The sequence below is a fragment of the Lissotriton helveticus genome, chromosome 6 (assembly GCF_964261635.1).
Source record: "Lissotriton helveticus chromosome 6, aLisHel1.1, whole genome shotgun sequence".
Classification (NCBI taxonomy): domain Eukaryota; kingdom Metazoa; phylum Chordata; class Amphibia; order Caudata; family Salamandridae; genus Lissotriton; species Lissotriton helveticus.
Window position 1 is genome coordinate 1,299,534,674 of NC_136067.1, and position 14,729 is coordinate 1,299,549,402.

The window sequence follows — 14,729 nt, forward strand, 5'->3', positions numbered from 1 at the left end:
CACTCACTACCCCTGGGCCCAATGGAAGACAGCAAGGCAAACTGGGTGCAGGCCTGAGCACACTGCCTGGCTTCAAAATGGGCCCTTGACCCCCAGCCACATGGCCAGGCCCTGCCTGGACCAGGCCTCAAAATGGCCCCCACCCACATGGCCAGACCCCAACCAAAAAGTCGAAAAACACACAAAAATCACCACAATCCAATGCCATCCATGCCCTCAATGATGTTTAAATTCAAGAAACCCCACAGAAAGACTTGGTCCAAGCACCACTCACTACCCCTGGGCCTAATGGAAGAAAGCAAGGCAAACTGGGTGCAGGCCTGAGCACACTGCCTGGCTTCAAAATGGGCCCTTGACCCCCAGCCACATGGCCAGGCCCTGCCTGGACAAGGCCTCAAAATGGCCCCCACCCACATGGCCAGGCCCCAACAACACCCCCAAAAGTCGAAAAACACACAAGAATCACCACAATCCAATGCCATCCATGCCCTCAATGATGTTTAAATTCAAGACACCCCAGAGAAAGACTTGGTCCATGCACCACTGAATACCCCTGGGCCTAATGGAAGAGAGCAAGGCAAACTGGGTGCAGGCCTGAGCACACTGCCTGGCTTCAAAATGGGCCCTTGACCCCCAGCCACATGGCCAGGCCCTGCCTGGACCAGGCCTCAAAATGGCCCCCACCCACATGGCCAGGCCCCAACAACACCCCAAAAAGTCGAAAAACACAAAACTCACCACAATCCAATGCCATCCATGCCCTCGATGATGTTTAAATTCAGGACACCCCACAGAAAGACTTGGTCCATGCGCCACTCACTACCCCTGGGACTACTGGCTAGTGAGGCTTTACAGACACCCCAAAATTAAAAAAAAATCAACATATAACAGTAAGCTAAAATTCCATGACATAAATGAGAATTAAGTTAAAAGAAATCACAGAAAAAGTGGTATCATGCACCCATGACTAACCCTGGGCCTACTGGATACTGTGGCTACCCACAATATATTTTTGTTTAAAGTTGTGAAAAAAGTTTTAAAACTGTAGTTGCAGCAACTGCAATGCCCCAAACAAACAACACCAACTTACTTGTAAAATCTCAAGTCCAAAAGTGATCCAAACTCCAAAGTCCAAAAAGTCCTCAAATACAAATATCCAGCAGCAGCCACAAAAACTAATCCTTCCAGCTCCAGATCCAAATCAAAAGTGACCAGGACATGGACAAAGCACTGGGAGGAGCCTGCTGGACAGGAACAGGAAGTTAGAGACTCTCGGGCACTTCCTTCCTCCCACCCCCCCCAAAAATGGACTCCTTGCACCAAAAAGTGCATCCAAATATCAATATGAGGAATTATTCTGATCAAAATCATCATTTTCAGAAGGTTTATGTTGCCTGCGGTGGATTTCTTGTGCAGAATTGCAATTTTTGCAATTTCGGGAAAGCGAACTGTTCAAATTTCCGCCGGAAGTCAACTGCGCGCCGCATCTACGTGTTCGGCATTGTTTACTCCCACAATGCGTGATGGCGGGCCCTTATGACGTACTCGCATTGTCAAACTTTCTCTTTGCAAGATGGCGAGCCGCAATGACGTAATTGCGTTTGAAAAACTCTCGCGCGATCACGCAGCAAGATCCAAAATGGCGCAGCACACGCAAACCGGGAGAAAAACAACTCGGCGGACTCAGAATCACAGTAAGTCAACGCCGCGCCCGCAATAATGTATTTTTCAAGCGCGACCGCAAATTTGCCAAAAATCTGCAAATTTCGCAAACGAAACGGATTTTATGCCCACGCTAGCTGAGCTAACTATGAAGGAGGAATTTCAAAGGTTTTGTATGAGAGAAATGTTCAGCTAACTATAACGTGTGAAAACTAGGGTTTTTTCAATGAATTTGCATGGTTTTGTAAATGCTAATTCCTAACTATAACGTGTGTGAAACCTATGGTTTTTTTCAATGAATATATATATATATACTGTCATTGATCACCAAAAGGGTATACAGGCAGTCCGGTATTTCTCAAAGGAAGATCTCTTGAATACTCTGAACATAATGAAATGTTGCTGGAATATGTAGAATTTGTTCTTTGCAATAATATCTTCCTTTTTGATAGGCAACACTACCGGCAAATAAGGGGGACCGCGATGGGCACCTGCTTTGCCCCCAGCTACGCAAATTTATTCGTGGGCTGGTGGGAGAAGCAGGTGGCCTGGGCGGAACCTATTAATGAATATGTGAACTGCACTGTAGCATGGCATAGGTATATTGATGACTTATTTATCCTATGGAAGGGCCCCAAATCACAGGCAGAGGCATATATTGATCAACTAAACAACAACTCTCTTAACCTTCACTTCAGTGGACAGATGAGTCAAACTATGGTATCCTTTCTAGACCTCCAAGTTTTTATCCAAGACGATAAAATGTACACAAACCTGTTTAGAAAATCCACAGCTGGTAACTCGACCCTTGAGGCAAGTAGTAGCCATCAGACATCTTTGAAGAAAAGCATTCCATATGGGGAGCTACTTCGCCTCAAGAGAAATTGTTCAAATGATATAGATTTCGAACAAGCAGCAACAGATGCTATTGATCGTTTTAAGGTCAGGGGATACAAGAGCGGCTTACTAAGCCAGACTTTGGAAAAAGTAAACAAAATTCCACGTAATAGCCTTTTGAAAGAACGTAGACAACCTACAGAAAAAGACGTAAAATCAAGTAGATTTATCACTACGTTTTCTGGTGAGGCAGAGGGACTAAGAAAGATACTCTACCGGAACTGGCATATACTGAAGTCAGATCTGGTGACTGGTAAAGATTTACCAGAACAACCACAGATAACCGTCAGACTCAGTAGATCACTGAAAGATCATCTAGTGAAGAGTCATTATCAACCAGTTCCCTTTGTCCCTAGATTAGATACCATGACAGGATTCTTTCCATGCTCTAAATGCAAGGCATGCAAGAATAGTACAAAGGTTCAAACATTTCAGTTGCCAGGTAGAAAGATTATCAAGAAGATAAACTACTTCTTGACCTGTACCACACCTTTCTGCGTTTATTGTTTAGTTTGTCCTTGCATGAAAATTTATATTGGCAGTACTAAACATCCTGCCAAAAAGAGAATTCTAGAGCATGCTCGGGTCATTGAAAATAAGGACCTCACCCATCTGATGGCTAGACACTTTTCTGAAGTTCATAGTAGTGATAGAATACTGTTAAAATGTTATTGTATTGACCACGTCCCAGTAAGTGAACTGGGCGGAGATAGACTGCAAAGATTGCGCAGACTCGAATCAAGGTATATTATTGATTTGCACACTATTATTCCCTTTGGCCTTAATTCTGAAGAGGAACTTTCGATACATCTTGGATAATAACATCCTGTTCCTTGGATGCATTGGGTCACATGCACATATACCTTCTTTGCCAGTATTAACGTAAAAATCCCTATGCCTTGAGTGGATATCAAGAATGCATATATCTCACGTTCATATAGTAATGTAAACACATTTTTGTTTATCTGCATGAATTAGACACACCATCAGCAAAGTGGAACTGCCCATTTAGGGCTAAATTCAGTTGACATACTATGGATATAGCGGTATTGCCCATACAGGGCTTAATTATTTACATAATTTTGCTTAATTTATATGCGAAGGACTTTAAATCATGTATTGCGGCCTCATAGCTTATTATTTAATTAACTTTTGATTAGAAAGAATTTGATTGTATAATGCTAATCAATAGTAAATCAGATATATAGTGAAATGGTTGTTTCTTTGATTATATAGAAAACCACTTCAAAATGGCCGCCAAAGAAACAATGATGTTTTTGTCAGTTTTCTGTGTTTATGAATTCACAAGAAAAAAATGTGATTACCTTTTTGAATGCTTTAAATGGCGGCAACCTTTGTAACCAGGTTGATACAGGGGAAAAAGGCACGTTTGCCGAAAGGCGTCCTGTTTGTGCAATAAACTGACTCTTTATAACTTACTACGCGAGTGCGGCCGCTTCCTTCCCTGGTGTAGGAAGGGGGCTTCTGGAGCAGATATATATATATATATATATATATATATATATATATATATATATATATATATATATATATATATATATATATATATATATATATATATATATATATATACAAAAAAGAAGGAGAGAACTCTGGGTAGTTCTCAGTTTAGGTGGAAAGCAGCTCCTGTTAGAGCACTCTCAACACCAACGATACTCTAGATCTGCTCACCTCAAATGTCTGTTTTTCTATCAAAGTCTTTAAGCATAGGATTAGCAAAGTGCCATCCACGCCGAGATAGAAAAGGACAAAGTATTTTGCCATTTCTACAGCAAAGTCTTTAAGCATAGAATTAGCACAGTGCTGCCGTTGCCGAGCTGTAAAATGACAAAAGCCATTTATCATTCCAGGCACAGTATTACAGCTTTAAATTGGTAAAACACCAACTCAAGCGAACCTGAAATGAGTAAACGCAACCCCTGACACAGTGTTTCGCTCTAATTAGAGCTCTTCAGAGAGGTATAGCTTTGTCCAGACACAAGGAAGCACCCAGTATAAGTCAAAACAAAACCCTTTCAGGCATAGAGTGACACATAAATTATGCAAAAAAGAAGGAGAGAACTCTGGGTAGTTCTCAGTTTAGGTGGAAAGCAGCTCCTGTTAGAGCACTCTCAACACCAACGACACTCTAGATCTGCTCAGTCGTTGGTGTTGAGAGTGCTCTAACAGGAGCTGGTTTCCATCTAAACAGTTGAAAATTATTTTTATCGAGTTTAGAATAATGTTGGAAATATATCATCAGTGATGTCATCAGTGATGTCATTTGAGATGTCAACAGTGATGTAATCAGTGATGTCACTGATCATGTCATGAATGATGTAATATGTGACATCATCAGCAGTGGATTGCGAGCGCGCGAGTTATAGTGCGTACAACTAACTATAACGGGGGAATTTCAATGGTTTTGTATGAGTAAAATGTCCAGCTAACTATAACTGGTGTGAAACCTATTGTTTTTTCAGTGAATTTCAAAGGTTTTTTAAATGCTAATTCCTAACTATAACGAGTGTGACACCTATGGGGCCTTATTTACGAGCCCCTTGCGCCTCCGGAACGTCACTTTTTGTGACGTTCCGGTGGCGCAGAAGACTGAGTGATATTTTTCAGGCAGGACTAGGCCACTTTTTGTGGCGTAATTCTGCCTGATAAATATCAGTCCTGCGTTAAAGGGGCGTGCAATGGGTGTTGCTGGGGGCATTCCCAGCAGCATCCATGGACTTGAGTAATTTATAGCATCCTCAAAGTCAGTCTTTCAAAATTTCCAAAGTATAGGACATGATAATCCACATCCAAATGTTTCTCAAGAAAAGTCATAAACCGTGTCCGTGGGTCATATCTGCCCAAACGCCGATATTCCGAACGATTGAAAATGACTTTTCTTGAGAAACATTTGGATTTGGATTATCATGTCCTATAATTTGGATTTTTTGAAAGACTGATTTTGAGGATGCTATTAATTACTCAAGTCTGCCCGAATAGTGTGGGTAAAATTGATACCTAGTCACTTTGAATAAGAATGTACTTACGACTCATCTAACATTTGGAAGAAATATCTAGTTATATGACAACAGGATACCGACATAACTTGAAGGAAATAAGACCGCCCTGAAGAAGTTCTGTTGTACAGAACGAAACGCGTCGGCTGGGTGTGGTACATAAACTTAAGGAAAATAAAAGCATTTGAATATACACCAAGATTCAGCGCTTCAATAAGGACTCTAAGTGATATGATTTGATTGGACTTGTTGTGCAAGTGGTGCTGTGCCAAACTTTGGAATATTCTCCACTACTCTCTACTACTCACTCTCTACTACTCTACTACTCTCTAACACTCACTCTTTACTACTCATTCTCTACTACTCTACTACTCTCTACTCCTCTCTCTCTACTACTCACTCTCTCCTACTCTCTACTACTCTCTCTCTATTACTCACTCTTTACTACTCACTCTCTACTACTCTCTACAACTCACTCCCTACTTCTCACTCTCTACTACTCTCTACTACTCACTCTCTAAAACTCACTCTCTACTACTCTATACTACTCACTCTCTATTACTCTCTCTCTACTACTCTTTACTACTCACTCTACTACTCACTCTCTACTACTCTCTCTGCTACTCACTCTCTGCTACTCACTCTCTACTACTCACTCTCTACTACTCTCTACTACTCACTCTTTACTACTCTATACCACTCACTCTCTACTGCTCTCTACTACTCACTCTACACTACTCACTCTCTACTACTCACTCTACTGTTCACTCTACTACTCTCTACTACTCACCCTCTGCTACTCTCTCTACTGCTCTCTACTACTCTCTACTACTCACTCTCAACTCTCAAATACTCACTCTCTACTCTCTACCTCTCTACCTCTCTCTACTTCTCTCTCTACTAGTCTCTACCTCTCTACCTCTACCTCTCTACCTCTACACCTCTACACCTCTACATCTCTACCTCTCTCTATACGCACACATATACACATATATATGCATATATATGCATATGCATTTATATATATGTATGTGTATATATATATATATACATACATCTATAAACATATATAATCTGCATTTCTATATAAATACAAATATAAATGCATGCATACATATACATATATGCATGCATATGCATGGTATTTACATGAAAGTTTGAAAAACACTAATAAAAGCAAAGCTAAAAAGCCACCTCATTACAAACAGAATGGCTTTAACTTAAATGAGGGCGAGATCTATTGCATTTTCAATGCTTGTTTACTTTGGTTCCATCAAGAAGGCATTCAGATGTGTCACACATTTGCCATGAATTCTGAATGTTAGCACTCTAGTTGCTCATTAGATCACTGTAGTAAAGCTACTGTTCACCAGGAAAGTCTGCTGCTGGTATTCAAAGTGCATGTTTCAGTCTGAATGTCAGAAGTTTTTTAATGAAATAGAAGAGGATTTGAGAAGTCAAAATGTGCCCTAATTTTTCTTTCTTCAGCACTAATCATAATTTCTATGGCAAAATGAACCCCCTAATTTTGTTCCTTTGCAAATTAAATGTTTTAAGTGTTACCACTTTATTCCAATCAAGATGACTTCAGGTGTGCCATACTTTTATCATTAGTAAGACTGTTAGCGCTCTAGTTGTTCTTTAGAACACTCTGGGACATTCTGTCATTGGGCTATACTTGGGCTACATCTAGGGGATATTTGTGCTACATTTGAGATCTTTTGTCTCTGGTGGCCATCTTGGGAGACTGCATGTCAGTATTTTTTAATGAAATAGAAGAGGATTTGAGAAGTCACTCAAAATGTGCCCTAATTTTTCTTTCTGCAGCACTAATCATACTTTCTATGGCAAAATATATCCCCTCATTTTGCTCCTTTTTAAATTAAATGTTTTAAGAGTTACCACTTTATTCCAATCAAGATGGCTTCAGGTGTGCCATACCTTTGTAATAAGTAGGGCTGTTAGCGCTCTAGTTGTTCTTTAGAACACTCTGGGAAGCTGCAGTAGAACACAAAGGAATCAACTAACAGTCTCTGTCCTTGTTGGTTGTACAGGTTTTACTGAGAATGTCAGACTTCATTCTCACATGACTGAGAAAGATAATGTGAATTTACAGAAAATATGCTTTCAGTTTAGCTTATAGATCCCCTTCCAAACCACTGTGGGAAAAGCATGAGATAATAGTTTTCTTTCAAACATAATTCATGATATCCCAGCAGAAGGCTTTTTCACATGGTAAAATCACCTTAGAACACACCACAATTCCTAAAATGAGTATGGTGCCATCAACAAATGATTTATAATGTAACTAAAGTCCTAAAACCTTCTATTTACTGCAATGCTTTTTAATGAGGTGCTATCATGTATATTGGTCCCGAGCTGGCTGCCAACACTTCTTGGATAAAGTGCTGACAGCCAATCAGATCTCACGATGAGATGTGTATTTAGGCTCCACCCAGATATATATATATTTTTTCTTTTGATTTTCTCAGGAACTACTGGAGGGATTTACACCATTTAACCAAAAGGGTGATCTGCGTACCAGACCCTATAATTTCCCCAAATTAGGTGTAATTCCGCTGAGCGGTTCGGGCTGTAGCCGTGTCTAATCGTCCAATGGAAATTTACATGGGGAAAACACGTTTTGGGACCCCCCTTTTTCTTGGCCCCCGCTTGACGAATCTTTCAGGGAAGGAGCGGAGCGGGCCATCTTCTTTGAGAAATTCGCGAAGATTCAACAACCGGCGACAAAGTTATTCCCAATAGAATGTTGCAGATTTCCTATGGAAACTAGGTCCTAACTATAACTACCTACTGGCGACGGCCAGTAGGTACTATATATATATATATATATATTCACTGAAAAAACCATAGGTTTCAGGTCATATATAGTTAGGTATTAGCATTTAAAAAACCATTGAAATTGCTCCTTTATAGTTAGTTGGACTAACTATATTTCGTGCACCCGCAATCCACTGCTGATGATGTCACATATTACATCATCCATGACATGGTCAGTGACATCACTGATGACATCACTGATGACATCTCAAATGACATCACTGATGACATCATCCAGTGACTGTGTGCTTCTGTAAAGTTTAAATATGTTTTACATATTGAAGAAGGAGTAGATGTATAAGTGTCTGGATGAAGGATTTAGTAGGCATGTGACTGACTGTATGAGTGAGTGATTAAATGTGTCTTACTGAATTCATGGGTTAGTGACTAAACTGTCTGAATGTGTGCATCAGTATGTCTGTTGTTGTGTAAGATGCTGTATGTGTTGATCAGTAGCTATATGAGTGGCTATATGGGTCATTGATTGGTTGCCCAAGTATTTGTATGTGAGACTGAGTTTGTGTGTGGGTGACTGGGAGGTGTGTGACTCTGTGCATAGATGTGTGAGCAGTTGATTCACTAGGTGTATGAGTTCAAGAGTGCATATGGAAACAGCTTTATGGGCGGTTTACTGTGTGCATTGGTGTGTTGGTGAGTGAATGTATATCTCAGTGCTACATGTCCAAGTAAGTACATATGTAAAACACAGTGCATGTGAGAGTTGGTATATATAAATGACTATACATGAGAGCCAGTGATTATGCAAGTGGCTGTATGGATCAATGTGTACTTGTATCAGTGATTGTTTAAGAGAGTAAGTATGTGTTAGTATATGTTTGAATAAGTAAGGTGTTGTGTGTATAACTGTATAGATGAGGAAATGGGAGTGTGATTCATTCTTTGCATGACTGACTAGGTGTGTGAGAAACTCCATGGATGAGTGAAAGTGTGTGAGGGTCTCTATAGGTGTATACGTGCATATGAGAGTATTGTATTGATGAGTGACTGTATGTATGAGTGATTGTATGGGTGAATGAGTGGATGTGTGTGTAGACCTAGGAATGAGTGAGTGCGTATGTAGTAACTGGTATTGGTGTGTCAATGGTTTCAAGAATGGTAGTTTGTATTTAAGACTGGGTGTATCAAAGGTTAGATTAGAGTGTGAGGAGGTGCATCGTATTATCACATGAATGATGTCATCAGTGATGTCAATTGAGATGTCATCAGTGATGTCATTTGAGATGTCATCAGTGATGTCACTGACCATGTCATGAATGATGTAATATGTGACATCATCAGCAGTGGATTGCGGGTGCGCGAAATATAGTTAGTCCAACTAACTATATAGGAGCAATTTCAATGGCTTTTTAAATGCTAATACCTAACTATATATGACATGAAACCTATGGTTTTTTCAGTGAATTTGCACGGTTTTTTAAATGCTAATTCCTAACTATATATGACCTGAAACCTATGGTTTTTTCAGAGCATTTCCAAGGTTTTTTAAATGCTAATACCTAACTATATATGACCTGAAACCTATGGTTTTTTCAGTGAATTTGCAAGGTTTTTTAATTGCTAATACCTAACTATGTAAGGATTCAAACCTATAGTTTTTTCAGTGAATATATATATTTTTATTTTCAAGTTTTGTTTTTTAAATGATTACAGGGTCCGCGCACCGTGAGCGCTCTGAAAGCACACCGTAAATGCTCTGAGCTCTTACCCCGACAAATTTTTTAAAATTTCTAAAACATAATATCTACATTTTTAACGTTGATTTTAAAGGTAGACAATATTTGCTTTAATGTAGAAAATGTTTTTTTCAAACTTTTAACAACAGTATATTACTTTTTAAAGTAGTAACAAATCTCGCGAGGGTGCGTCGCACGTGCACGCAAAGTAAGAGCTCCGTCCGCGCACCGTAAAAGCTCCAAGCTCTTACCCCCGAAAGTTTTATAAACTTTAAATCGTTATATCTACGTATTCATTGCACAATGTAAAGGTACACATTATCTGGAATAATAAAGAACATGTTAATTTAAACTTTTAAAGACCATATATAACTTTATTTAAGCAATTATAAATCTCGCAAGGGTGCGTACTACGTAAACGCTCCGTAAGATGATGTAAGCGCCCCGTAAACGCAACGTAAGCGCCCCGTAAACGCAACGTAAGCGCTCCGTAAGCTTACGTCCAACCATGTGACCTTAAACCAAAAGATTTAATTGGTTTATAATACTTCCTACTCCAATTGTTGAAAAACCCCTCCCATGTTCATCATTCTTCTTTGGCTTTCAGAGAAGCAACACCTTTTTTCTACAGCTCCTAGCTACAGAAAAATACTTCCAAATGGCTGAACATCCAGAGTCTGACCATTCTTCTAATGAAGAGTTTGTTGAAGAGGACCCTCATCCAAGTAAGAAGAAGGAGTCCATTGTCTGGACATTTTTCAGTTTTCCAGAACATCAAAAGAACGTAAATGCACCACTGGTCACCTGCAAGATCTGTGACACAGTGTTATCAAGAGGAAATCCAAATAAGAAATATTCATTTGGAACCCACACCATGGAACGCCATGTAAAAAATATGCACCCCAATAATTGGAGCAGAGCTGTGGTGCAAAGATCTCAGGAGGAGGACTCTTCTCCTAGTACATCTACAGCAAGAACCGGAGTACCACCAATGCCATCTTCAACGGTGGCGAACTTTCAGCCAGAACAGAAAAATCTAATGATGCAATGCATAAATTGCAGTAAATTAGTAGCCTTCGGACAACAGTCCATTGAAGTAATTTTACAGACAAACAGGAACCACTGATGCCCGAAATAATTTTTTTCTTTCAATTTCATAGTTTGTTCCTGTTGAACAATTATTTTGTGTAAAAAGTTCATTTTTCTATGTTTTTCAAGCAAAACAAAACCAAAAAAAAAAGTTCTTTTTAGAACTACCTCTACTGGTAAAAGAAAGATCTAAATTTCTCTGTTTGTATGTAAAAGTTTGTCATAGTGAATGTCAAAGTGCAACTATAAGAATGTGGTACAGGATAAACCTATAAGGTGTTTACCTATAGTATTCTGTACTACTTCCAAAGCACTGAAATGTAATATATGTATAGAAATATGTTACAACTCAATGGGCCAGATGTACGTAATCTCGATTTACCTACTCATAAATACCGAGGGCCCAATGTAGGTAATCCCAGATTACCACTTCTTAAATACCGAATCATACCGATTCGGTATTTAAGAACTGGCAATGGGGATGTAGGTATTTTTACCGAATTAATTACTGATTCGGTAAAATTCGGTAATTACCGATTCGATAATTACCGAATCTGTGTTTGCCATTGATTCCTATGGGCCTTGAAGCCCATAGGAATCAATGGCAAATACCGATTCGGTAATTACCGAATCGGTAAATACCGAATCCTGCCAGGGGGAACAGGGTGTCACTTTGACACCCTGTAGCACCCCTGTTTTTGACTTGTGTGCAATGAGACACACATACATGCCCTTAGGGAATGTATGTGTGCCACATGGCACAGGTGTACATGCACAGATGTCCATGTACACTGGAATTCCTTATTTACCACCCAATTGTATTGAGTGGTAAATAACGAATTTTTAGATGCCTCTAGCACTATCAACAGTGCTACCTACATTAGAATTGACAGATTTGGTATTTTTACCGAGTCTGTATTTACCGATTCGGTAATTTTACCGATTTGGTAAATGCAGAATCGGTAAAAATACCAAATCTGTAAATAAATGCCGCCTACATAGGAAAAGGCATTTACCGGTCAGTAACGGCCAAATTCAGCCGTTACCGACCGGTAAATGCCTACCTACATTGCGTCCCAAATCATACCACTTCAACACTTGTTTACTAACAGGAAAGAAATGGATAACAGAGTAAAGGAAGGAGAATAAGATCAAACCTAACAAAATAAAGAAAGAGGGAAACTGACTGAGGTAAAGAGGAGGAGTGGTAGAAAGAGAGAGCAAAGAAGATTAACTGTAAGGGAGACACATGTAGAGAGAGAGGGAGCAAGGGACTGAGAAAGAGTGAGGCAGTTATTCTGTCACAGTAAGAGAGTGATAGCAAACTTATTTTTGATTCTCATACTTACCTTATAAATAATGAAAACTTAGACACTGATGCGAAAAAAGTTTTTTATTTCTTATACTTACCTTCTAAGATATAAAAAAACTTTTACATTATAATGCATACAATGTATATTTCACAATACAAGAGAGAAGGAAAGAGATTAAGAGTCAAGAAAGATAGATGGCACATGCAGAGGGACACATGCCAAAGGTAGAGAGTAAGATGGTGCAGGCAGAGAGTGAGATAGAACAAGTAGAGGGTGAGATGGTGCAAGCAAAGGGTAAGATGACACACGCACATGCATATATTGTGCAGACAGAGGGTAAGATGGCACACACACAGAGAAACATGGAACAAGCAAAGGAAGACATAGCACAGTCAAAAGAGAGATGGCGAATGAGCGTGAGACAAGGGGAGTGAGGACACAGAGGGAGTGAAGGAAAGAGTGAGAGAAGGGGACTGAGTGAGGGAGCAAAGAAAGACAAGTGATGGAGTGTGGGTGAGTTAAACAGTGTGAGTATAAGGGAAGGGCAGTGACACAGTGAAGGGACAGAGGAAGTAAGGCTAACAGAGAGACAGTGAAGAAAGAGAAGTGAGGATGTCAGAGTTAAAAGGCAGTGAAAGAAGGAGTAAGTGAAGTGGAGTAAGGTGAGTGAGGGAAGGTTAATGAGTAAGGGAGCAAAAGAAGGAAAGAGAGGTGAAGGGGAGTAAATCAGATGAACTGAGAAAAGGTAGGTGAGGGAAACAAGAAAGTAGAAGGGGAGTTAAGGATAGAAATAACGGGTACTGACGGAAGCAGCCTAATGAAACAAGGGTGAGGTGAGTGAGAGAAGGACAGTGAAGTTGAAGAAAGACAAATGATAGAGGATGGATAAAGTTGAGTGAGTGTGAGACAATGGGAGTGAGTGATTGACTACACACAGGGAGTGAATGAAGGAGTGATTGACTACACACAGGGAGTGAATGAAGGAGTGATAGAAGAACACTCAGTGAGGGATCAAAGAACGAAAAATGAGGTAGTGTAGGTGAGGGAAAAGGAGTGACAGAATGAGGTGATGAAGAGAGTCACGCTAAGAGACAGGGAGCGATGGAAGGATAGACAAAAAGAGAAATAAAAAAGTTTTTTGGGTCAGTCGAACTTACCTTATAAATGAAATATCTGTGGAAACGAAAACACAAATCAGTTATAATACATTATTCACAATACAAGAGACAAAACAGGAGAAAAGGGAAAGAGGAGTTAGGGAAGGGAAATGAGGGAGAGGGAAGGGGAAATTAGTGCAGGTGTGTTAACAACAGTGAGTCTAAGAGAGAGGGAGTGATGGAAGAGTACAGAGAAAGTAAGAGGACACAGGGAGTTTTATGAAGGTGTGTTTGAAGTGCAGTTAGGTGAGTGACAGAAGGGGAATTAGTGAGTGAGCAAAGGAAGGAACGAGAGGTGAAGGGGAGTGAAACAGAGGGACTGACTTAACATGAGTGGGTGAGAAGACTAAGAAGAAGGGGACTGAAGTATAGGGAATAAGGATAAGTAAGGGAAGCAAAATAAAGGGACAGGGGTGATGTAGGGTAAAAGAATGACAGTAAGTTTGACGAAACAGAGGTGATAGAGGATGAATAAAGGTGAGTGAGCATGAGACAAGAAGAGTAAAAGAGTGAGGAAATAGAGGGAGTGAAGGAAAGAGTGAGAGAAGGGGACTGAGTGAAGGAGCAAAAAAAAGTCAGTGACAAAATGTTGATGAGTTAAAGGGAGTGAACATAAGAGAAAGGAAGTGAGAAGCTGAAAGGATGAAAGCAGTGAGGTTAAGAGAGAGGCAGTAAGGGAAAGATAGAGAGAAACAGAAATAAAAAAGTAATGAAAATGTATATTTTATTAGTCGTACTTACCTTATAAATATAATATCTGTAGAAGAGAGTAAAGAAATCAGTTATAATATATATTTCACAATACAAAATGCAAATTAACTTGTACAACATGTTATATGGTTTCTTTTTGCTGTTCTCAGAATATATTGATTTTCACTAAAAACAGTGAGTTCAATACTACTCATCATATCACAGCGGGCAAAAAAAAACACAATCAAAATGATTGTGTTAAAAAAAACCATAAAACATAGAAAAAACATATCTTAAATGTTTTCTTCCAAACAGCAATTTCTAAGATACAGTATCTCATTAGTATACTCTCAAACCAAAGTGATATAG